Source organism: Eurosta solidaginis, unplaced genomic scaffold (genome assembly GCF_040869045.1).
Source record: "Eurosta solidaginis isolate ZX-2024a unplaced genomic scaffold, ASM4086904v1 ctg00000151.1, whole genome shotgun sequence".
NCBI classification, from domain to species: Eukaryota; Metazoa; Arthropoda; class Insecta; order Diptera; family Tephritidae; genus Eurosta; species Eurosta solidaginis.
Window position 1 is genome coordinate 574,983 of NW_027136891.1, and position 27,294 is coordinate 602,276.

The window sequence follows — 27,294 nt, forward strand, 5'->3', positions numbered from 1 at the left end:
ATAACATTAAATTGGAAAACACTTAAATTTGAAAAAATAGGTGTGGCACCGTTCCTTTTTTGTCTAAGCAATTTTCTATCTTTCGGAAGCCATAACCCGAATAAAAATTTACATACCGTAAGAAAATTGGCTACACATATTCCGGGATATATTCACGGGATCGGCAACTTAGATATAGAACAAGTTTAAAAGGTTTTAAAGGGTCGTAGACTAGAATAATAAGCTATAACTTAGCAAAAAATAGTTTTGAATCAATGAAATTTCACTTATCAAGTTTTATTGTAAGAGGAAATGTGCAGACATTTTTTTTTTAAACGGATAGTGCCACGTGTTATGTAGAAAAGTAATTTATCTGAAATGAAATGTGCAATTGAAGCTCACGCTGAGTATATAATGTTCGGTTACACCCGAACTTAGACATCTTTACTTGTTTCTGTTGACTTAAATATAATATCAAAAAAAAAAAAAAAAAAAACAACAAATCGCTGGTGCGTACACAGCGCGTATGAATTTTGGTTAAAAAATTTTAATTAGGAATAGAAAAAATCAACCGCAAACAATTGACTGTAGTAAGTACCAGAAAATGTTAACACAAAAAAAAAACGCAAAACCAAAAGTTAAAGAACAAACACAAAAGCCAAAGGAACACGCAGTTCTTTGCGGCGAGGGGAAAAACAAAACAGCTTACGCAAAAAATAACAACAACCGCCACTTATTCAACTTAAGTACCTTACGGCATTGAATGAAGTTAAGTGGCATTTGAACTTGTCAAGTGGATGGATCAACTTGAATATAGCCAGCAATTCGTAATCATATCGCTGGAAAAAATCGTGCGATTAATCCGCAACGAGATTGATCTCCGATTGTTCTCTTTTGTATAGATTTGGGCATAACTGAACCCCTTTAGTCCCTTTCGCGTGGAGTTGGGATTAGTCAGTTTGAAATCAATGTAGCCAATTATAAGAAATATTAAAAAAAAAACGCTCTATGCCGAACCTAAATTACTAGGAGTTAACAACTACGCTGGAGTTAGGGTTACATTTTCGGATAATATTTTTTATACCTTTTTGAAAAGCGGGTAAATAATTTTCATCAAATAGACTTTGTGGCTTTGCAAACCCTTCGATTGTGTTTCTGCTATGAAAAATTCCACTTCCCCTTATTTGAGTCCTTATTGAACCGAAAAAGGACGAGTCTTCATATGTTCCCGTATCGGTACAAAGGCGATTGGTTCTATGGATGCCTTTTGGATATAAATGGGTAAAATTAGTCTCTTCATAAGACATGCTCAAACAAAAGGGGACGATGTCGACTCATACAAAGAGATCAAAACTGGCATTGCTGGCATACGCCTTTACGACTCAACATGGATTCATCCTAGACAAATCACATTTTTTGCTGGGTTATATGTTTATACATACACAAACGCGCAAATACATTCACGTTTATAAATAAATATTATGATTTGCCTCTTCATTTTGTGCTTACGTAATTCACTCCTGCCGTTTTTTTTTTTGTATTGAAAGCAAGATCATTATAGACGCTTACGCTAATGTATGCTGTATATATGGCACCAAGCTTATTTTAGTCAATTGAATCTAATTTTAAATTCAATAAATGAAAATTAGTTTGGCTGCGAAGATGAGAGTGATTGCACGTAGGAGGGCTAAGAAGATGTTATATGTGTATACAGGTATGCGTTGCTTGTTAACAAATTTGTGGATTATTCAAGGTTATACAGTCCAGGCTCGTGTCTCCAAATAATGAGGACATTTTATAGTTCACATATTTGCTATACCAAGAAGTTGTATATTTATTCTCAAAAACTTCCTGTTTGATTTTTGAGACTTTTTCTCATCGTTTTGGGAGAATTAAACCAGCTAATCTTAGTTTCTAGCATAACTCGTTGGGCTTACCCGTATGGTCGGACGCATATGAGCGCAATCAGACTATAAGAGAGCCGAGTCAAATCAGTTAGTAATTAAGCATATCCCATGCTATTTCTTTATGAAAATAAGAAGAAAAGAGGAACCTTATACATAAATGATGGTGATGGAAATTGAGAGAGTCGAAAATTAGAGTTACAGTTACAGTTGTAATCAGCTATTACTAGTACCCGTTAAGCCAGTCATCAAAGCTTCGGTTACAGGGACGGCTACACTTATATTAAGGGTTAGAATAACACTGATATTAAGGTTTATAATAAGGGTTACAGTGATGTCTTCGTTAACTGTAACGATAAGTTTTATGGTTATGGTTACTGTAATGACTATGGTTATGGCTATAGTAATTGTATCTCATTTATTTATTGGGGACATTATTATGGCTAGGTGGATATGGTTATGTTTATTTTTATGGTTATGGTAATGGTTATGGTTATGATTATGTTTATGGTTAAGGTTATGGTTATTGTTATGGCTGCGTTTATGTTTATACCTATTCTTAGTTTTGGTAATAGTTATTCATGGTTATTGTTATGATCACGGGTAAGGTCACGGTCATTGGCATTGTTCTGAATTTTGCTATTCACAAAAAGATACAATATTAAAACATTGAACTTCTTACTTTCCTTTTTTTCCTTTTCATTTGCTAAATTCAAAGCTAGGATAATGTTTTCATATTATTTTTATAATATTCAAGTATATTTAAAAACATGTAATTAATACTCGGCGCTTTATTTCCCTACAAATTGGCGGAAAGAAATATACACATAACTTAAGCCGTTTTGAAACGGCAGCTATCAGACGGACGAATTTCCACTGATAAGCTTTTCATGACAGAAATACACTCAGAGGTCCGAGGCCGAGAAAATGTTTTTTCTAATTTAAAAACTTGTCTTCTAAATTTTTTATGTATCTTTGCACGGCGTTTAACCACATGACCTTCGGCATGGTAGCACGCTTACCCACACAACGGCGGCTACCATCAATATAATTTTGGGTATTTTAAATGGAGGGAAAGGCATGGCAGTTGTGTCCACAAATGTCATGTGAAGGTGAAATTTTGATGCACAAAGCGAACGCTCTAGAATTCGGTAAACGGATAACTTAGAGACGTTTAGAGACTTCGTGTAATATCTACAGTCTGCCATTCTATAAAAGGTGGCGCTGAAGTAAATGAAAGAAATTAGTTTAATTTAAAACATAAAGTAATTAGCTTAAAGTTGTATTAAATTAAGAGCAGGGAGCTGAAACATAGCGGTGCAAATTTATAGTAAATTTCGATAGATAGATTTTCCTTTTTTTATTTTCGATATTTTAAGAAAAAATTTCGATAAATATTGTAGGAAGAAATTTGAAAGCACGACAAACTTTCACTTGTACTTCTAGCAAATTTTTTGAGTATGTAGTTTTGTAGCTCTAGTTCTTTCAAAATTCGCGTTTGCCAATTTTTTTTTCCGAATTGTGTTTTAGAATTTCCTTCATATAGAGTGTGAATCATTTTTTTTGTTTTTTCAAAGAGAATTCTAAATAAACAGTTTCTGGGATTGAATTTCTTCGAAAATCTTTTCAAGATAGGTTTGCATATTAAAAAAAAAAAGAAACTGTTTCAAAATCTCGTAACTTACTGAAGAGTACAACATAAGTAGCCCAATTGTATTTTCGCTTTTCAGAGAATCATAAATCGAAACAAATGCTTTTGTAAGTACCTGCAACATCTTTTTAATTTATATGTCAACAGCAGTACCAAATCACCTGCAGTGAGTAGCATATTTGCAATCCCTCTTTGATGTTAAAAGATGCTAACAGCCTAAGCCTAAGGGGTTTACAATCACTGGCAGTGGACAGAACACGATTTTTCGTTAAATTGTAAGACAAACATACAAGTAAATATATTTACTTATTTATTATCAAATACATATTGGATGCCTACTGTGCGTTAAGCAAATCTACAAGTAGCCTGAGGCCAATAGGAAGCTGAGAGGTCACTAACCAAACAAAATGCTGACATCCAACTGTGAAGAAGTAAATATATATTTATGCAAAATGAAATTATTAGGGGGACTCATGTAACCGTATAAATGCCTTATAAAGTATGTAAACGTATAAATTTATCTAGTGCGTAAACGAGCTGTCAAATTTTATATGAAAAATCATTTACACAATTTGTATAAATTTACGCGCACATTTCATTGTGTAAACGCGGTAAACTCAAAGGAATGCAACCTTGCAGACATTACAGCAGGTATTTTCATCAGAAATCTCCAACATCAGCAAGTAAAGGCGTTTTAGTTTTTATTTTTCACTTAATCTTGTCATTTTTTAATTTGTATAACAATCAAACAAAATTTTGTTTGGCAATAATACAGCTGTAAACAATCAAGTTTATCAAGAGTATTACTAGGTGCGTTCATATAACCGCGTGTGTAAATGGATATAATTTTACACCTTATAAGTTTATATGCTTTCATGAGTCCCCCTATTATTTACCAACATTAACAAATTCACACGAAATATGATGATGAATTTTTAAACTTCAATTTATGTAGGATTGCGGGTATTCACATTTACATAAACAACGTGGTGTATTTTGCCTGATGGCTTTTGCACTCATAAATACAATGACAATGTTACAAAATTTATATACCGAAATAAAAACCATTGAAAACTAATGATTACAAACCAACATGTTATGCATACATATTTACAGTCATAAGTGTGAATACGTATGAACACATATGGGAAAACATGATTGCATACCTATCATTACTGAATAATTTACAAAACACACTTTGCGACCATAATTCAAAGATTATTATTGTATTTTGTTTGTTAGGTCAGTTTTATAGAAGGCAGCACTTTGGAATGAGAAGACCGAATCAACAAACGACCACATGGGGTATATGCAATAAATTGGAATTTAATCATATTTTCGGCAGGCAATTCGACAGTAAGGAGTATATACATAATACATATGTGTATAAGTTAAAAATATGTATTCCTGATGACAACAAAAACAACTGGATATGATGATGGCCTGTAGGAAAAAACTTGCTACATATCGGAAATGAATTTAATTAAGGGGACGGCTGCCGTAAGTGTTTGTTGTTCTTGTAGCGGTACCGCTCCACATCCAATAAGTGCGACCGCTCACGAATTCGCATCCATAGTCATTCAATCAAAACTTTATCTTCACGTACGTAATATACTTAATCCCTGCCAGCACGGTTTTATGCCTGGCAGATCTACGTGTACTAATCTACTCCTAGGCACGCACGAGATCGTTAAGGCATTCAATTGCCAGTCCCAACTTGACGTGATATACACAGATTTCTCTAAAGCCTTCGATAAGGTAGACCATGAAGTTTTGTTGCATAAATTAAAAATGTACGGCATTACTGGTCAGCTACTGAAATTTTTCTCTAGTTTTCTTAGTGGTAGGAAACTGTTTGTGAAAATGGGGTCCACCACGTCGAGCAATTGTGTTAATGCGTGGTCAGGTATTCCGCAAGGAACCCACAGGGGGACCTTTATTGTTTCTACTATTTATTAATGATTTACCCTTTCACTTTAAATATGCGAATTGTTTAATGTTTGCTGACGATGTCAAACTCTTTCTGAAAGTTGATAGTACCTCTGATAGCTTTAAGTTGTAGCATAATTTAACTTCTTTTGAAGCGTGGTGTAGTTTAAATCATTTATATTTAAATGTCACAAAATGCTATATAGTAACATATGCTAGGAAGCCGGATATTGTTCTCTTCGACTATCAGTTGGATACTAATGTGCTTAATCGTCTACCAGATATGAAGGACCTGGGTGTGATATTTGACACCAAGCTTTCTTTTAATAAACATATCGATTTCGTAACCTCCAAATCGTTTGCACTGATAGGTTTCATTCAAAGAAATACTAGGGATTTTAGAGACCCAAATACCCTTAAATCTTTGTTTATTGCTCTTGTACGGAGCCGGTTAGAATATTGTTCCTTGGTTTGGAGTCCGTACTATGATCTATATTCAGCAAAAATGGAAAGAGTCCGGAGAGTATTTACGAAATATGCTTTATATAAAACTAGCATCGAAGGTGGTCGTCCGCCTTACATTGGCAGAAGAAAGCTTCTCGGCCTGCAGTCTTTACATGACCGAAGAATTTGCTGCTCATTACGATTTGTATATAATGTAATTAACCATAATATTGATTGTGATGACATAAAGGCTTTGTTCAATGTTTATATTCCCCCACGATCGCTAAGATTTAATCGCTTATTTGCTGATTCAGTTAGTAAAACTAATTACTCGTTGAATGAACCCATTAATAGGTGTGTCCGCCTTTGTAGTAGTAACGCTAATGTTCTTGATGTCAATTCAAGTTTTTATAAATTTAAATTAAGTTTGTTTGCACTATTTAAATAAATTGGTTATATTTATACTTATGTGATAAACTGTCTAGTTTGTAAGATTTATAAATCAGTAGACTGAAATAAATAAATAAATATGATCTGACTGGAATCCAAGAAACCTTGCAGTTTAAACCAGGCTTGGCCAGTGAGATAATTGTGTTAGAACCGTTGGGTCGAAATTGCAATTGAAAAGAGGGGAAACATTACAAGCGGGACATTCGTTGGGTATTTCGAGGTTGATTCTGGATAAGTCCTTTACTTAAACTGTGACAGTATCTAGATCAAAGTTGAGCTAAAGTGACGCTCGTCTACCTGGGGAGGTTACTTTCCTCAGCTGCGAGTTAATAGTATTTGTCTTTAAGAACGGGGTCCACCGGGCAAAGTAGTCCGACGCATTCTTGTGGATGTCTCTGAGGGCATTTTAATGCTTCTTTTCTCCAAACGGCTGAGCTCTTAAGTGCTGGATTTCTTCATAATACTTACGGAGATGACTTTTTACGTTTTTGCGAACTAATAGGCTGCTCAGGTTTCTGGGCAGTTACCAGAAACTGTTTGTTTAACATTCCATTTATCTCTCTATCGCCTCACTCGCCATGATTTGGCGGTAGCGTGCTCTGCCAGCCTCACCAAAGATCCTGGGTTTAGGTCCCGGGCAAAGCAATATCAAAAACTTAGAAAAGTTTTTTCAAAAATTTAGAAAAGTTTTTTCTGTCATGAAAACCTTCTCAGTCAAGATCCTAAAAAGGAGCATGACGCAAATTGGAAGAGATGCTCTGCCTTAATCTCTTCGGTAAAACAGTAGAGCAAATCACTTGTTAGTATTCTGCTCTTATCATCAAAATACATTTGTTTTAGTATTTTTGACTGAAAGATCTTCTTGTCGCATTTTGCCAAGAAGGCAAGCTTTAGCAGAAGCATAAACGTTTTCTTCAGTATAAACCTTTTATTTTTGGAAAGCATTCTTAATTCACCGAGATGCATTCTGAAGTTGTTCGACAAAATCAACTCTGACCCTCGATCTTATTGGGGCAACAGCCTCCTTCCACTACTTGACAAAGTATTGGAAAGTGTATTGGTCCAGCGGCTTAAGACGAGTTTTCAGGTAATAAGTTGACTAGGCGGTTTAATTTAAGACGCCTTGGATAAATGTTCAAGTGGGGTTGAAACGAGTATAAATAAATATGTTCATAGCATATTTATTGACTTAAGTGGGGCGTTTGATTTTTTGAGTCATTGAGCCCTTACAGGGCTGAAATATCTCTTTGGAGGAGCTATATTTCGGCCGCACGAACTTCTATTGCTGGGTGAGTGAAAGTGTGCAGATGGAAGTGGTTGGCGGTTGTTCGCACGGATCCATCTCTGGTCCATATATTTCAAAGATAAAGATGTACAATTTTCTTGGACAACTCGAACAATTTCGTAATTTCAGTGCCTAAGCGGACGATCTCTTTTGTTGATAGAGAGGGAGTCTCGAGTTAATTTTGAATACATCAGCGAGTCATTGTGTATTGGCTTACTGGGCTGCTCACGTGGGTGAGCAAAACCGTGACAACTCTGCTTAAGGGCAGATTTTCGTGGACTCGATCACCGGCTTTTCGTATAGGTGGGATTAGCATCAGGAATATGATTCTAGCAAAGGTAGAGAATGAATTTCATCCCAGACTTTAAGTGTATGATTGAGATAATTTTGACTATTTAACGTAGTTTTGTCCGCATTGTTAACAGCGACTAAGGCCTGAATCGTCATGCCGTTTGTACAGTATATCATGGCCTTTTTGCAGCTTGTGGTACATATGAAGACACCATATGGTATCGAAAGGTTACAACTGTTCATAGTCTCAGAAGTATCCTTATTATACAAAGATGTATGTTGTTGGCATGCTCACTGGTAAGTCGCATTGTATCGATATATGCGTTTCAAGTTTTGAACCGCGAACCCCCTCTTGGCTTGGCGGGGATATGAGATATATCTTCTTCAGGCTAAGAAGGGATTAGAGTATGATGTTACTGCTCCATTTTGCCTGGATTACCGACAATGATGTGGCGAGAGGTTATTTGGGAGAATAGAAGATATAGTCTATTAGTTAGGAAAATTGTTATAAGGGTAGGGTGGAGTGCAAGCACATCTGTAATGTTTCGTTTGTGGCAGACAATTCTGAATTTGGTTTTAATCTGAGTCTGGATTTTTTGCTAACAGGTTTTGTTCCTTTAAATTCATTTTTGTACAAAAAAAAACCCCGCGGAAACGGCTAAATTTAATTAATTGAGGATCGCACTGCGACCATTGGCCTATTGTGCCCGCGCGAAGTATTGTTTAACTCGAATGTGCATTTGCATTGCAACCGGATGCCATGACTTGTAGATTTAAAGAGGTTCTCTAGCAGTGTCACCAAGGTGATGGTGTGTCCACTCTCAATATCAATTGGGACCAAGGTAAGCGAGTTCTAGGAGCTATTCAAACCTGACTTTGATCCAGGTGCATTGCTGCGTCATGAGTTTAGGACGGTGAAGGCAGGTTTTTAAATTTCATTCACACAGGTGCACTTCACGTAAAATTTCCTGCAGGGTATGTACACGTTTTATATGTATGTGTGTATTGAATTAACAGTAAAGAAAACAATCAGTAAAACGACAAAGCCAGCTAACAAGCTAGTGGGACTGTTACAGATTTGCGTTTGGCATTTCGATTTATTTCCAATTTTGATTTTGTGGGCTCAGTTTGCTGTTGACCAAGCACATGTTTTCATTTGTATATGCAGCCACACCCGCACTAATCTACCAACAAATTTTTGGTATTATGAACATGCATATATACATTTGTGATATTAAACCGCATTTACGGTTTTTAGGGCTCGCCAATTTATTTGTTAGATTTTTTCTTGATTACATATCTTTGGTTGTTAAATTTGTTTAATTGTTTTTCACACTTTGCTTTCACACAATTTTAAGATAATACTCATCTATTTTTTATACCTTTCATGAACATGAAATTGTATATTAATTTTGGTCCGATGTTTGTAACGTTGAGAAATATAAAAGATGGACTCACCATTAAGTATACCGAATTGATCAGAGCGACGAACTGATTTGATATAGCCATGTCCGTCTGTCCGTCCGTCCGTCTGTCCGCCCGTCTGTCTGTTTGAACGCAAACTAGTCCCTCAAATTTTGAGATATCTCAATGAAATTTGGCACAAGGATGTATTTTTGTGTTATATTAGACATTTGTCGGATCCGGTAGGATCGAACCACTATAACATATATCTCCCATACAACCGATCGTTCAGATAAGACGATTTTGGTCATTCCCGCCTGATATATATTATAATATATCATAGAAGATATCCTGAAAAAATCACTTTGATCGGAGCTATATATAGTTATATCCCATACAACCGATCGTTCAGATAAGGGGGGATTTTTTTCCATTTTTTATATTATATTTATCTAAAAAATCGTTTAAGTATATATTTCTTATCTTATACATCCGATAATTTGAAGATTACGAACGGGATAATATTATTGTTCAGCCCCATTCATGAAGACAGTACCGTCCTTACTTGTTTTTTTTTTCAATTCAGTTTGGAATTTCGAGACTTTCTTTTTTACCGAATATTCTATATGTTTGTTCTATATTGTAATGGTTTGTATTTATCTAAATGTATTAAATATAGCATATAGTACATTTTATGAAAATGTGTTCACACCTACCTTAACTTCGTGTATGAAATCTGTTTCGTCCAGCAGATTGATCCTTACGGACATTAATCGCGAAGGTCGACAAAGGCAATTCATTTTGCTGATGTTAGCCGAACTGCTTCTACCTCAAACACAATTAAAAGCTGACAATAGATTTAACATCAAAAATTAATGTCACTTTGTTGCTACCTTTACGACTTTGATTACTAAACCTTTATATTTACACATCTTCTCTTTTTTTTATTACACACTCACATAATATAAAATTATTAAATTTTTGATCACTTTTCCTTTTTTTCTGAGTTGATTCAAACAAGTTCAACTAAGTAATATGATTGATGGCTTAGAATTTAATTAGCCTCTTCAGCTTTAATATTGTTTTTTTATAATTAATTTGATTCGTTTGATTTCATTGTGCTTCTCCTTTCATTAATTGCTTTGTTGACCTTTATCTGCAAATAAAAGAAAAATGTATAATTAAATAATTTTTGATATAGATGATTGAACATCTTTCGTAACTTGTGAATATGCAAATTTTTAAAGAGAGGGTTATGTATTATTAAGTAATTATAACTCAATGATTTAACTTGAGATTAAATAAGTTTTAATTTTTTGCGACTACACGAGATCTCTTATCTTTGGCCCCTATACGCAACCTGTGTACCATCTACAGTCTGGTTTAAAATTAATATGTGATAGTTTTGACCATAAAATTACCGTTTGAAAGTGTGAGACCAGAAAAAATGTCCAATGTCCACCCTAGTATATACAGTATCGAGCCGAATTCTGAAGTGGTTTCAATGAATTTAGTTATTGAGCAATATGTATTGAGCTTTTGTCATCCCTGCAGAAAACAGCTAGCAAAAACAACGGGAACATCCGAATATGCACACATTTAGCCAACTATAAGAAAGTTAGCTACCAAGCTAGTTGTCAAGTCATGCAACGTTGCCACAGGCGTAACCATATTTCACTATTTTTTGTTGTAATGTTATGAAAGAGTAACCAACTCTGATTTTTTGGGGCCATCGCCTTAGAAAAATAGTCACCTATTTTCAAATAAAATTATTTATCAAATAATATGAGACTTTTTTGTTACCACTTTGTAGTTAGATTCTTTTCTTACAGAAATGGTTTGAAACAGAAAAAAAATATAGGAGGAAATGTGTTGGTCCATCATTAGCTATTACATGTTCCCACGAGCACTAATCTGTGCTTAGAAATGAAACTACCAAATCGTAAAATTATTCGTAATATAGTTCAAGTCTAAAGAACGTCGCAGTTCGCCTAGGCTATCCGGAATTTAAATATTTGAAAAATCTGTGACCCACCCTATACTTCCAAAAACTAGTTTCTTTATAAGAAAAATAAAATGATTTTGCTTTATTCATTACTTACGACAGTCTTCTTCGATTGGACATGCCGAAAGCACCTTTCTCGTTGCTTTTGTAGACGACGTAGCAGCACAAAGCTGCGAGCAGGCACAGCTCAAGTTAAGCCAGGTCATACGTATTGTAATTAGGTGGACGGCTGATCACGGGTCTCCAGCTAGCAACAGCAAAAACGGAGATCGTCATCTTCCCAAAGAGACGGATTCCAAATAACAGGTATATGACGGTTGGAGACCAGCCAACAGAAACACTTACCTCAACGAAATGTCTGCGATCTTCTTGGATCACATGCGTGGAGCCTGCGAAAGAGCTGCATGCACAATATGGAATTTGAGTAGATTAATGGCAAACACAGGTGTTCCAAAACCATGCACAAGGAAACTGCTTGCACCAGCTTCGGATTCTATACTCTTATACGGAGCAGAAATCAGGGTAAACGCAATAAAATACCGGAGGAACCGTATCGCCTTCACCACAGTTCAACGCAGAGGGGCGCTGCGAATAGCTCCGGCTTACCGCACGGTCTCGGCTGAAGCTGTCGTGGTCGTTGCGAGATATAAAACGTTATATCTTTTTGCATAGGAAAGAAAAGAAATATGCTACAACAGATCTCAAGCGAGTAGAGCTGCTGTTACCATGTAGGCGCGAGAATAATCAATTCAACGCTAGTAAGAATAGTGGAGCTACAGCACCGTAGGAAAGTGGACCAGGGAACTAATCCCCGAACTCAATCTACAACATGGAGAGGTAGCTTTTAACTGATTCAGTTTCTAACCAGACACGGCTATTTCTACAAATACCTGTACAGAATGGGCAAGGTTGATAATTTCTGCTACCTGTACTGTGGGAAAAAATATGAAGTACCTGACACCTTGTTCGAATGCAGTCACTTTTTCGATCAACGAAGGATGTTAGAGGAGATACTTGGCGACCTATCCCCGGACAGTGTCATCAATAACATGACCTGCCGAAAAGACAGATGGGATACGGACTGCACTGTATGTGAGGCGTATACTTATCAGTAAACGAGAAGACGGATGCCTAGCCCATTAGCGTTAGAGTAGCCATGGAGCTCACGTAGCGCGCAACCGTACCCGAAGTTATGCTAAACGCGGTTCCAGGTACAGAGATTTGCGCAGGCCGTGGGGGGGTTAGGTTTCAGTGGGTACCCCTTCACAGAAGAAGGGAGTCCTACACTCGGAGAGTCTTGCACTGAGACTTAAATAGCCAGTTCAGTGAATAAAGCATTTCCTCCTTCCACGAAAAAAAAAAAATAAATTCATTACCGTACAAATATTTTTTTCAATGGCAAATACTTAAAATCTAAACTAAAAAATCATTATTTGGCCAAACCCACAATACACTTGAAATGTCAAAACAGAATAACATGAGCGTGAGTAGATTAAAGTTATAAGAACATACACATGTGTGAATAGAAAAAAAAAATAAACAAGTACAGGTGTCTAAGTTCGGGTGTAACCGACCATTATATACCCAGCGTGAGCTTCAATTGTACATTTCATATCAGATAAATTACTTTTCACATAACACGTGGCACCGCCCGTTTAAAAAGAATTTCTCCCCATTGCCTCTTACAACAAAACTTGATAAGTGAAATTGATTACAAAAAAAACGTTGTGCTGCTAAGTTGTAGGTTATTATTCTAGTCTACGACCCTTTTAAACCTTTTAAACTTGTTTTATATCCATGTTGCCGCGGTCTTTGACCGATCCCGCCCATTTTTACTAGAAATATTTTCTGCTATAAGGAAAATATGTGTACCCAATTTTGTTACGATATGTAAATTTTTCTTCGAGTTATGGCTCCCGAAACATTGAAAATTGCTTAGTCATAAAAGGGGCGGTACAGGCAAGTTTTTTTAAATTTGATGTTTTTCCTAATTACTGTTATAAATCCACTTGGGGAATGAAACAACACTGTTAGAAAGCTCTTTTTTGAAAAGATATAACTTATTTTATTCATCCACCACCCTTTTAAAAATCCTTTATATAAAAGTGGGCGTGGTCCATAACCGATTTCGTTAATTTTTCGGCAAAGCGTTCCTTATAGTAAAGGCAACCTCTCTGCCGAATTTTGTTACGATAGGTTTAACGATTTATGATTTATGATTAATAATATTTGTAAAATAGATTTTTTCACAAGTGGGCGGTGCCACGTCCATTTAAAATTTTTTTTTTTTTTTCAAATATTTGTCAAGAGTCTCAATATCAGTCCACATGTCAAATTTCAACATTCTAGGTGTATTATTTACTAAATAATCAGGTTTTTTGTGTTTTTCAAAATGTTATATATAAAAAGTGGGCGTGGTTATCATCGGATTTCGCTCATTTTCAATACCAATCTATTCTGGGTCCAGATAAGCTCGTGTACCAAATTTGGTGAAGATATCTCAATAGTTATACAAGTTATCGTGTTAACGGCAGACGGACGGACGGACATGGCTGAAACAAATTTTTTTTCGATACTGATGATTTTGATTTATGGAAGTCTATATCTATCTCGATTCCTTTATACCTGTACAACCAACCGTTATCCAATCAAAATTAGTATAATCTGTGTGCAAAGCACGCTGAGTAAAAAATCTGCTTGACTGCTAAATATGTAGCAGAACTGTAAAAAGCTATTCTCACCCAACCCAGAAATGATCGACTTTTTGTTGCTTCAATATTTTATGTACAATGTACTCAATTTTGTATGTATGTTTGGGCAATTTGTATTATGTATAATCGCAAAATTTCAAATGTAACAAAATTAAAGTTTTAGATTTATATATCTTACATCATTACAGTTAAATTAAATTACTGCCCACTTAGCGCAAGATTTGATCATTTGTGTTAGTTCCACAAAGGAAAAAAGCAACAATTTCTTTTGTTTCAAAGATACTAAAATACGTATTATAATAATTTAGCACTTATGTATATCGCGCCCTCGTTAGCTAAGCAAATAATTGTAATAATTTTGCGTGACATTTTAGTATTCTTTATTACTACGCTTTTCCTTTTTTTGTTTTTTTTCGTGTGCAAATTCACGGCGTGAGAAAAATTCACAAACAATTGTTAGCTTGAGATTTTCACAAGTCGTTGTTTATGTGAGCAAGTTGGCCATTTCTTGATATGGAATAGAGGTATGTTTATATGTAAGATTATACATAACTATGTTTCTAGTTGTATAAGTATGTTGCTATTTGTTTTAATTTGCCTAGAAAAGTTAGTTCTAGCGTTCGCAATGGCGCTAACTGGTGCATGCCACACTTAAGTATTGGTGCACGCTCGCCACTTGCAACATGAGTTTTTACATGCACATACATACTATGTACATTGGGGTGGCTCATAAGAATTAAATTAATGAGTTTTTATATACTTATCCCTTCAAATGGTAATATCACTGGTGATGCATTGGTTGAGGTGTGTCTTCGAAGGGTAGTGTGAACATTGAATAATGACCTCAATATGAATTTAAATATATATGAGGGAACCTGCTTGCAGCAACTACTGCTATTAGTATTTTAATTTTTTAAATTAAACTCATCTTTTCTAATTTTCTGCCACTCTAGAAACGAATTCCATAAACTCTGTAACTGAAACTGAAAATTCGTGATGTTTTTTAACAATTTTTTATCCCGAAAGGTGTTTTATATTTTGTTCCATATGAAGTGCGTAGAGATTTATTTTTGTATGGCATAAACTCTGAAAAATGCTTTAATTGTCAAGATTTAATATAAAATTTGAGAGACATATAACTTTTTCTTTGTTGGTTGAGCAATAAACCTGCATACTAAAAAAATTCAGAAAGCTTTAAAAAAAAATACTAATATTTTGTAAAATTCTTCGAATTTTTTTGAAAACGTGGATGTGATTTATTTTTCATTGTTTCAGTTAAAAAATGTATGGATTTTTTTCCTTAATTATCAAAAGTAAAGAAAACAGACTTTAATTGCAGAATTTTGATAAAAATGCAGCTGATGTTATGGTATTCGCTGCTCTAAGGATCTATGCCCCAAACCCGTCCCATCATGGAAATAGACGTTAATGAAAATAGAGAAACGCACACAACTTATTCAGTTAATGAGATTTTTGTATGTTTAAATTAACTTAACTTTAATAAACTGAATTTAACTTGATTTGATATGACTCCATTTGATTTGACTTTACGCAATTGGACTTGAAGTGACTTGACTTGACTCACCCTTATTTAATTTGATTTGATTTGCCTTAACTTGACTTTACTTGAAAGGATTTGATTTGACTTGACTTCACTTGATTGGACATGACATTATTTCATTTGGTTTGACTTAACTTGACTTGTATTAACTTAACTTAACTTGAATTGTCCTTTGACTTGACTTTACATAAGTTGACTTAAATTGACTTGACTTGACTTTTCAATCTTTTTTAATGCCGTGGAAGAACAAAAAGATTTATGCACTCATAGAGATATTTTAAGTCTCACTGCTAGACTCACCGACTGTTGAACTCCTTTCTTCCTTGAATAGCTACCCACCAAAGCCTAACCTTCCACGAGCCGCGCAATTTCCGCACCTGCGAGCGCACTAAGCATTTCTCACGCTGATTGCCGACGTAACAATCGTTTTGCTTCATAGGAAACATATGCATTACATATGTGTTAACCGTATCCCATCTGTAAATTCGGTTGGTCATATTAATGATGATACTGTGCGGTGATAGGTCGTTAAATATCTGTTCTACTAGCCTCCCTTGCTGTTAGGCGAAGTGCTAGCATTCGAAAAAGGTATGGTTGCATTTCGTCTTATTTTTTGCAAAACGTGCGGAGAAAATAGCCGTGTCTGGTTTAAAATTGCGTCGACCGAAGTCGACCTCTCCGTGTGTTCAACTCAACCACGGGTTCAGTTTGGGAATGAGTTTCCTTGTCCACTTTCCTGCACTTTACACTTTACTGCTGCTGCACTGCTGTTGCCAGCGTTGGATCCATTATTCTCGCACCTTTTCCGGTGCCGAATATTGCTTCACTCTTTTAAATGGGAAGATATATCGGTATGGCTCCCACAACTATTATGACAACTTCTGCAGAGACCGAAGGGTAAGCTGGTAAGTTGAACCGAGCTGAGGGCGGTTCGATTTCTTCCGACATTTCGTCGAATGTGTATACATTTTAGCACCGTATGAGAGTACAAAAGGGAGGCTCATGTAAGCGGCTTCATTGTACTTTGGGCCTATCTGCGTTTGCTATTAATCTACTCCTAGTAAGCGCAGCTCTTTTGCCCGCCTTTCGAATGCGCTCCGAGAAGGTGAGCTTTTCGTCTAGAATCACCACCAGATATTTTTTTGAGACGCATATTTTCATTTCCTTAGCTTTCTTCCTGCTCTTTTATTTATTCTTCCTTTTTTCGATATCTTATTTGGCTCATATCAACTCTACCACGCACTCAAAATCTTTCGTACGTCTTCTATCAGAACCACCCTACTGCACTGTCAAATTTACATAAAACATTCACGTAATATAAGTTAGTAAATTCGCTGTTTATGCGAAGAAGTAAACACCAAATGTTTGGATTTAATTTTGGCTTGAGCGCGTGAGCTTAGAACTTTTACGTGCAAACCTAGTATATATGTACATACACATGTATGTGTGTACGGTATAAACCCTACATCATTGCGCTGCAAATAAATCTGCCAACAACATTTGTTACTACTATTTTGTTTTATTACTTTTTCTTCACTTTTCGCTGGTACGAAACAACACTTGAAAGAAAATAATATCAGAAAGTTAATTAACCACTTAAAAAAAAAAATAGGTCAAATCGCAAGCGAATTCTAAGAAAACAACAACAACAAACACTTAATCGCCCTTTCACCTACTTCGAAAGTACAAAGAAAATAACATAAAAATGTAGACAGTAGTGCATTTGTGCATATTTTTGTATGCAAATAACTGGCAATTCGTTACTAATAACGATTCCGGAGTTGTTGTGACTGAACGCCACTTGAGCAGTTGTGGGTGCATTTGATTCTCATTGGGTGGCGAAAAGATTTCACCAGCAAACAGATTATATAAATGGCCAAATGACCCACTTTCGCTGAAAAATGTTTAGCCTTTTTTTTGCAGGTATGAAACAAAGGAAGCTTGTTCTTAAGAGAAGACAAGACAGGGCAAGACAACACATACGAGTTGCAATTTTTTGCACAGAAGATGATCTTTTGGATATTACAGGTAGCGGCACAGAAATCAAGCTTAGAATTTGGGGGGAGGGAGGGAGTTATGCCCATAGCGAAAGGTGGCTAAGATCTAAATACTATGAGCTGGGCTTGGGGTGTATCACATAAAAGCCTTTACCAATGAAATAACTAGGCAACAACGGCATACGTTTTAAGGACTATGATTTGTGGGTACGTTTCTCGGAACGTCCGCACTCTTGACGAGAAATTGCAGCCCTACTGATTGTTGTCCTAGTGAGTGCGAATGCTGAAATTAATGCCATTTAGGAAACTCAATAAATGAGATAAGACAGGGGGACAATAAGGTCGTGCGACGATGAGTACCGCGGCCGTACGGACGGAAACGCAATTTTTGGCTGCAAAAAGGCTTTTGGTGGCGCTGTCATTTAAAGCTGTGCTTGATATCCTTGCAGCGATACGAATCAAGCAGAGCATTTCTCCACAACACACGTTTTCACTTATGCACCAATAGATGGTGCGGAAGACAGGGATAAGGACTTCATCTAAAAGAAGAAATACAAACGGAGATAGTCGCCATTAAATCAAAATCATGATTGACGACTTTAATGCCAGAATAGAAAAGGAATGCATCTGGCGTAACAAGGAATACGTGCTCTCAGGAAGCTTGGCGCAAAACAGAAAGTTGATAAACATTTTACTTGGCTGTCACATTTGCTCACTGAGACTGGCCGTTTAATCGAGTAGGTGGAGCATATTTCTCCCTCAATACCTGCAGCCACTGCGGCACAGTTTTCAATATTAAAAGCAAGTTCCTACAGGGGTGATAATGTCGACCTACAACAGGCGTTTAAAACGTGTTACGCTTGTGCTTACTGGTAAATAGCATCAACTTGAATACCCAATATGGTGGGATGAGAGCAAGATTTCAACTCAAGTGTGCTCTATTCAATCCACACCAAAAGCAATGCAGCTACCCGAGTCTGTTACGGCAGTTCAGCCTGCCTTTTATCGCCCAAACTGCAGCTCGAAAATCTGCTATGGCCTTATCAGTGTCGCTCAAAATTTGTTAAATCTAAGAGCGAACTGAGCACAATATAAGGTAATCGACTTTTTGCGAGTTAAAAGCAGAATTAAACAGCGCGGTATATTCTCGGTTACATACCGAAAAAAAAAAAATCGATAACTCATCGAAAACAAACGGACAAAAAACAATACGATAGCTGGCCGATAACTTGTCGATAATATTTTTATCGATAAAAAAAACGATGAAATTTCGATAAGAAAGTGATAGCTAGTCAATATTGTTTTTTTGTCCCTATCATACCGACGAAGTTCTTCTCTAGTAGTCTCGAAACTACGCCGAAAGGACCCTAAAATATTGCCGATATGGTTTTAAAAAGTGTTGACCTAGTTAGAAATTTGTTCTAAAATTTTTCGCCATAATTCCGAAGACAATTTCGAAATAGTCTCTAAACGATAAAAGGTACATTTAAAAGGTATCTAATATATATCGATTTCTTACCAAAAATTATCGATTTTTTATCATATCTTTATGGACATTTACCAAAAATGTATGGAATCTTTATCGAAGAGTTATACATAAGCTATCAAAAAGTATAAATCGATTACTTTTTATTTAAAATTTATCGCTTTGCTATCGAAATTTCATAGAATTTTTATTAACTAATAACCGTGTGAAAGCGGTCCATCTGAGCTAACTTTTGCAGAAGATGAGGCGCTCTGAAAACTAATTCCGAGAGCGTACCATGTTCCTGGATTGATGCCAGTATCCCGAAATCACTAACTGAAATCCCAAAATTTCCGGAATCACAAAAGTTTGAATCCCTAGTCCAAATGTTTTTGCATAAGACATCACTAGAACTCTATTCACTTTGAGTTTGTGTCATCTAACTGCGCATTGAAATCTCGTCATTAGTTAAGCTTCACATTACAAACTTATTCACATAAAAATCTGTGTTAACTCCACTGCCATAGAATTGGTTTAATGATTTGTGCACTTTCAACTGATGCTGGCGCTTTTATTGTGCCCATTCATGCAATTGCAAAAAAAGAGAAATAAAGGTAAAACTTTGTTAGCGTGTCAATTGTAAGTCCTGCATATGTAGGAATGCCTGTGTGCGTGTTGATAGTTATTACATTGCATAGGCGCCCAAATGAAGTTGCATTCAATTTGCTGAGTAAATTTTTTAAAATGAAAGAAAGATAAGACCTGCGAATAACAAAATGACACCAGCGAACTACAACAAAGTTTGCAACATGGAATAAATTAATACAGAGTTGCTGTGTTGGAAAAGGTTAAAATATGTGTATTTTATATTTATTTTAATCTGTCTTTTTTTGCTTTTTTTTGTTTGCTAGAGAAAGCCTAGTTACTTCGTTTCAGAGTTAGCGAATAATTTGTGTTAGTAGCGTGTGGAATTTAATACATTTGCTGCTGCTTTTCGGTGGCGTCTGTGGCAAGTATTTGTAGCAAAAGCTCATTGAAAAATTAATGCATGCAGACATACATACATACATAGGTAGTACATATATGATATGGTATTGCACTTTTTAATCATTGAAAATTAATTATTCTAGCGATTTTTTTCTGTTTTTTCTACTTCATTAAATAACTTTTTTAATGATTTTGTCCTCAGCTCAACTTTCTGTCTTAAGCTCAATTATATTCTCTCAAATATTTTTATCTGTGTTGAAATTACTGATGAACTTTAAAGAAAACCTTGTTAGTTGATAACTTTCAGCAAAAATTGCGTTTTAACTTTTTACTTTGGCCGCATCAATTGAATTTTATTGTTCATCACAGTTTTAGAATTTTACATTGTATTCGATCCTAAAAGTAATGTAAACTCACACTGGTCCACCTAACGCCAATAAAAAAGGGGATAGCATTGCTGTTAGGTGGTACTGCGGCTATAAAGGCCTTGAGCTCAACTACAGTGGGATCGAGGGTGGTCTGGAACTGCCTGACCTCACTTGCGATTGCATCGAACTATTTTATAATTCAGTTTATCTACGTCCTGGGTAACTGTCAAACGGATCTCTTAGTCCGCAGTGGTACCACTGAACCAGATTAATATGGCTGTAGGGATTTCGGGATTCCGCTGGCCACCTGTGGATTGCTCCTCCATAGCTGGGCCTCGATCAGCTCAGCAAACGTTGGGCAGACACCACGTCTTGCAGGGTAGCAAGATATTTCTGGCCGAAAGTGGATGGCAGAAGGTTTGCTGAAATAATTGGGTTCACTAAGGCTCATCTATCAATTGTCATTGGGGTTTTGACAGGGCACTGTTCCATGGATATCCATGTGGTACCTCTCAATATACTGGAAACTCAATTCTGCTGCAGCTGGAGGATGATTAGGTGGAATCACCAAATCACTTTATGCTTGATTGCCCAGCTTTTGCCAGAACTAGGCGAAAGTACTTCGGCGACTCACTTGGATCTCCCGAGGATTTATCCAAAGAGATCGGTATCATTCGGAGCTTTATCCTTGCTGCCCAACGATTCTCTAAGTAGCTAGATCTAAGTCACCGTTATTTTTAGTGTATGTGGTATCACAACGGACCTCCGTGTTGTCCAAGTGAGCTATCCTTATCAGGGCACCTACCACCTAACCTAACATAACTACTGCAGTTAGGGATGCTATTTTACACTTCACCCTTTCAATCTAAGCTGTGATACTGTCATGTAGGCAAATATACTGAAACAGCCCTCCATTCGGTTGCCACACAAATTAAAGGTTGGCTTGAGTACATAGAGTGGTTTCTGGGTCCCTTTCTTGGCATCGAAGGAGCTTTTAATAATATCCTACCGACAGCGATGTAAAAATGTTTTAACAGGATAGGAATAATTTCAGAAAGTTTTCGGCAATATACAATTCTGGACGGCAGGACTGAAAAAGGAGTGGTCATGCGAAGGATGAGAAGGAGTACGCGTTTGTCCGTTATTCCTTGTCAGGGTGGGAATTTCCTCGACATCCAATAGGACCTTTGACAAGAATACCATAGTACGGTGGTTATGTGGTCTGGCTCGTACGAACAAGCTGTAAATCCTAGAAAACTGAGCTAGCTCTATTTTCTAGGAGGTGAAACATCTCTTTATTCTAACCACCCTCCATTGGTTAGCTTTGGTAGTATCCCGTCGCCTTGTACTACTGCAGAGGTGCCATTGCAAAGCCCTAGGGCTCTATCCGAGGATGACGCATTGACAGTACAACATAGTGATCAAGACGATCATCTATTATATAGTGTTGGTCTGCTGTAACTCACTAGGCACTGCTTTTAATGTCATACAGCTAGAAAGTGTGCAACGATGGACTTTGATTGGAATCAGTTTAGCCCTCCGCAAAGCACCAAGTACGCATTCTATGTAATGTTAAATATATAACCAGGCTGCACTCCAAAACTTTTACTAGCCTCTACTTCATCACTAACATATTACTAGGCGCCGGGTTTCACTGCTGCTTTGGAGGAGTTTTCTTTGGTGATCTCATGTCATCTTAGCAAATACTGAAATGACACCACATTTTTCACGATCTTTCTGGGTGGCTGCTGATGCGAAATGCTCAGCGTTCTACTAGGATGCACTAAGGAACATTTCTCAATGCCTTTGGGAGTCCATCCGGCGCGGCACAGACTTTTGTACAATACCAGCTGGGATGGTTGCTTGGGGATGTCGATGTGAAGTCCTCATGTTACTTTATGCTTTACTAATATTATTTTTTCAAGGAAAAGACGTAACCATCTCGGTAGGGTTGTATAAGAATTACCGGAACAAATTTCGGTGGTTGTTTCAATCGTGCGACGAAAATATAAAACGTGCTTCGGAAAAAAAATTTCCAAAAATCAATTCGAATTTCAAAATACGTATTAGGCTAAAATTCAAGAAACACTAAATAAAAAGTTCGAAATTTTTTTTTAAATTTTTTCGAAAAAAGATTCGAGGTAAGTTTGCGTAGATTCAGTTAGAAGAGTCATGAAAGAAGAATTTAATTGTTGAAATTAGATAGATAAAAGCTCGAAATTGTTGCAAAACTTTCGCAAATTTTAGAATTGTTCGGAAAACGTTTTTGGCATGGGCTTACATAGTTTCAGTTACAAAATGCATGAAAGGTTTCTTTAAGCTATCTAAAAACTCAATGAGATGAGTCCAATTTAAATAAAAAAAATGTCTTCAAAATTAGTTTTTAACCGGATATTATTTTAAGTACTGGAACTTTTTCTCAAAGCAAGCTAATGTTTTTACATACAAACAAATTTTCTTCATGATTAATTTATTTAATTGAGGAAAATATGTATTTATATATAGAAAAATCATTCGAACTGTCTTACTTTTGAGAATTTTTTTCTCAGTGTATATAAAGTATTTGGAAAATTACCTCTACAACTCACAACAGCATCTCATCACTTTTTATTAAGCATTTTTCTTATTCATTTAGCACTGACTTCCATTAGGCTCACGGATCATATTTCGTAATTTTTGCTACGATTGATATCATATGCATCAGCTGATTTACGCCAGTAACGCCTTTTTTTTTACTTACGTACACCAACATGTTAACACATTTTAACAACAAAAAAATATTTTATGAGCGCTGAAAGAAATCTGTCATAAATTTCTAAGTATTAACAAAAAAAAAAAAAAAAAAAAAATAAATCAATAAATATTGCAAGAAAAACAAACAAACAATCCAAGGCTGAAACATTTGGAGGGTAACTTTGGTATAGCCCTGAGTTAATACAAAAACAGCTTCATCCAACGCCAACGGTGCAGCTGCGTACGTGAAACAGAAAAAGCGGCAACAACGCCCAGATGTAGACTCAGCATTATTTTTGGCGAATTTGCTAAAAGTTAACAACACGCACATCTCCTCCCATACACATTATTCCAACTTTGGCTATGTTTTAAATGTGCTTGAAATTAGGTGCAATATATCACAGTTATGAATGAACTGGGCATTTTTGTGGCATACATTGTGAATACTTTGTTTGTTTCCACAAAACGAAATTGTATTGTATGTATGTAATTATGTACTACCCTTTCGACTCATATACGAAACATATGAGGTAGGTTCATATGTATACAACTCGCATGTGATTCATAAAAGCGATAAGAATAAATGTGATTATTAGAGCTTGCACTCCGAATAATTGTTAAGATAAACATGCTGAAGATGATAGCGTAAGTCCTATGTAAGCAAGTCATATGTGCATCATGGTATATGTTTTTGAAACACATAGTAAAGTATGTGTCTGAAATTGAGTACTTATTGGTTTCTATACACATGTGTATACCCAGTTGTGCTAACGACGCATATTGCAGTGACAATGGAAATTGTAAATATGTTGACAAATATCATCTAATATGAAAATATTTAGAATTTAAGTAGAACTCGATTTTCATATTACATCATCCATAAAAATGCATTGAATAGATCAGCCTGATCTTTACCAATGCACTATTTCCGAAGGTAATTTGCAACCATTGTACTGTTTCTGCGAAAAATCCAGAAATTTTATTGAATTACTAATGGTGATTTCTTTTGTACACGAAAAAGTCGCCACTTTCAGGGGCAACCACTTTTAAGATTCTCACTTCGCCCTGTGAAATTGTAGCCACTTAAAATTTTCAGTACCCCCCTGCATGACTTGAAAACAACAAAAATTGTAACCCTGTCACGTAATCAGCTGTTTCTTCGCGCAAAATAACTAAAAACTTTCGCATTATATTTATTCAAATAAAATTCATTTTAGTACTGTTTTTAGTATATTGTGTTTATTTGTCAATGTGATTCATCAGCTGATTGACAGGGCTGTTCTCTGCACCGTCAATGGCAGCGAGAGCAAGTAATGTTGCATTTTTGGCCATTTTTAGGGGTAGGTTGTTGAGAAAAGATAATGATGCCCTCTATTGAGGCTACACTGATTTTACAACAGAACACAACTTTTTGAATAGTTGGCGTGAAGGCGACATTTTCGTGAAGAAAAGAAATCACCATAAGCTTTCCTCATAATAAACATCACTTTATATGTCCACAGCAGTGAACACGAAAAGTGACAGTGGCAGTTTTTATTAAATCGTTATTTAGACTCTCCTTTTTTATTCTCGTTAGTTTGAAACAAAAATTCCAAGAATTTCTTTACTCAAACTATGCAAACTAATGTCAAAAAAACGTTTTCGAAAAATATTTCATAATTCGAATAATATTTTTGAGTATGCAGTTTTGCTGCTCAATAAATTTTAGTCTTACAAGGTACCAGTTATAAGTCTCTTTCGTATTAACTGAAAACAATTTTTCAGATTTTCTTTCTTTTAGAAAGTAAAAAAGTAAAGCTATGCTATATTTATATTAAGGATTAAATAAAAAACACAATTCAGAAAAAATACAATAAATCAATGCAAATTTTGAGAGACTTGGAACTAATACTTAATTAGTATGCTTTTGTAGCCCAAACATAGATAAGTGGGTCTGATCAGACGGTGTACATTTATAAAAGGCAGACCCCACGTTTTACCGAAAACTGTGTTGTGAAAACGAAAATAAAGAACGCCTTAAGGTTGTCCCTTCACCGAAAGGTTTCCACACTGATTTGGTGTCTTGAAAGGCAGCTGAATTGTGATTTCAATAAGTGTAGGTAAATGGAGCCCATCAGAACTTATGCGGAAAATAACACAAGTAGAACTGGCAGATAAAACATTCTGATTACACCAGACGTCAACCATTTCTAGCATACTATGGTTGCAGTTGACTTTGTGAAATCTTTTCTTCAAATAAATTCAGTGTCAAGTTCTGTCGAATGCGCCGAAATATATTCCACACAATTCGTGATTAAAAAGCACCCGAAAAGTTAACTAATGAGGAAGTGAAATTCGAAAATATTTCCTTGTGATTATTTTAAAATAAACCAGAATCCCTGTAAAAGATATTAGAGAAAAACATCGAAGTGTTGGTCTTTCATTTATCGTACGAGAAAAGCTACCTTTGAACAAATTTGCTAATTCTTTAATTTTCCTCTTACACAAATAGCTAAAAATTGTTGCTTTTTATAATCTTTAAAAATGGTTCAATATCCGCCAAATACCCAATAATAATTTTTCAATGTTAAAAAGAAATTTATGAATGTGGTAACACTGTCTGGAGCGTAACTTTCCTCGCGTTCCAATGAACAGTGATCCAGGTAGTGATAAAAGTGTAACATGCATATACAACAAAAAGTAATATGGATCAAATTGTTGTTGCATTTGCATGTTAAATTTTTATCGGTATCTGGATCACTGTTCATTGGAACGTAAGGTTTATTATATCGCACAAATGGGTATAAAATATACCACCGCTCTACCGAAAAATACCTGCCAGTTTTTACATGTTACATTAAAATTTTTAGAACTTACTTCTCTATTTTTTTTTAACAACTTAAGAGCATGACTTTATTTTATTTTTATTTATTCTTTTTTTACGTGTTTCTTTAATATTTCTCTTTCGTTTGCAAAACAAAACACTGTCATTTTTCAACAGCACTTTACCACACTCATTACTATTATTAACGGTTTCAGCTGCAGGCAAAATCGCGTACTTAACAAGCAGAAGAAGAAGAGTAACCGTCATAGTAACTGAACAACAGCCGTGAGACTTACCCATACAAGAGCAAGGAGTAACATTAGCACGTCAGCAGAGTGAACGCATTGAGTAGGGAATATTACCATAAAACCCGGCATCACTTACTCTCATTTAGATTCAAATATGTGTGTATGTTTACCCTTTTCTTTGCTAGACATGCACTGCTGTCAATTTCTAGCTGACTTAACCTTATATCGTTCACACCGTAGCCTCAGAGCGGAGTTTTTGTCATTTCCTAGAACACTCAATTACCCCAGGCTTTAATGGCTTATGTTCGTCATCTTTTGGTCGGTGTTACAGTTTTTGTGCTCTTATTTCTTGTATATTTCATTTTTGTTTATTTTTTCATTATATTTTAAGCTTTCTGGCTAATATTGTTGTTTTTTGTTGTTGCTCGTGGAATTATTTGTCGCATGGCTATTCGCCTTGATAAAGGCGTTGACAATACTGATGACTTTGCGGATAATAATGATGACACAATGTTTCAATGTTAATGTTTATATATAAAATTATGTGTTGTCGTTTTGGTGTTTGTATATTCTTTTTTTGTATTTCGGTGCATGCAACATGCTGATTCTGTTAAAAGCAATATTATTCAGTGAAACTTGAAAAAAAAAATCGTTATTACGATAATATATCATACAAGATGTAGATACGGAATAATATTTCTCAGAATGGTTTAAATTGTATAAATCGTAGACCTTATCTAAATCGAGCAAGAGTTTGAACCAGTATACCCTTATGTGTATGTACACTCAGAGAAAAAATCGTTCTAAAACGAACGAAACAAGTTCAAAATCAAGAACATTCGTTGACAAAAGTCTGTTAAGTACGTTTTTTCTTAAATCATGACCGATGGGCTTGTTTTAAGAACAGTTCTTCCAAGCACACCGTTCGTATTTTATGACCAGTTTGGTATTGATGTGTGAACCTTCTGCGCTCGTTTCAAGCACTACTTGGGCTTGATTTAAGATTTTTCGTTCTCACGCTTCGAGAACGATTTGGGGTCGATTTAACATTTTTCGGTCTCAATTCAAGAACGGTTCGT

The 27,294-nt window shown here is 35.7% G+C and overlaps 1 long non-coding RNA gene across 1 annotated transcript in view; it reads right to left on the reverse strand.

Annotated features, from left to right (window-relative positions):
* Positions 1–10,312: 10,312 nt before the first annotated feature.
* The window catches only part of LOC137235671 (uncharacterized), a 177,264-nt gene continuing 160,282 nt past the window's right edge, over positions 10,313–27,294 (reverse strand). The window contains exon 3 of the long non-coding RNA XR_010948016.1: positions 10,313–10,493. This is a non-coding gene — a long non-coding RNA (uncharacterized lncRNA). The remainder of the gene's footprint in view (positions 10,494–27,294) is intronic.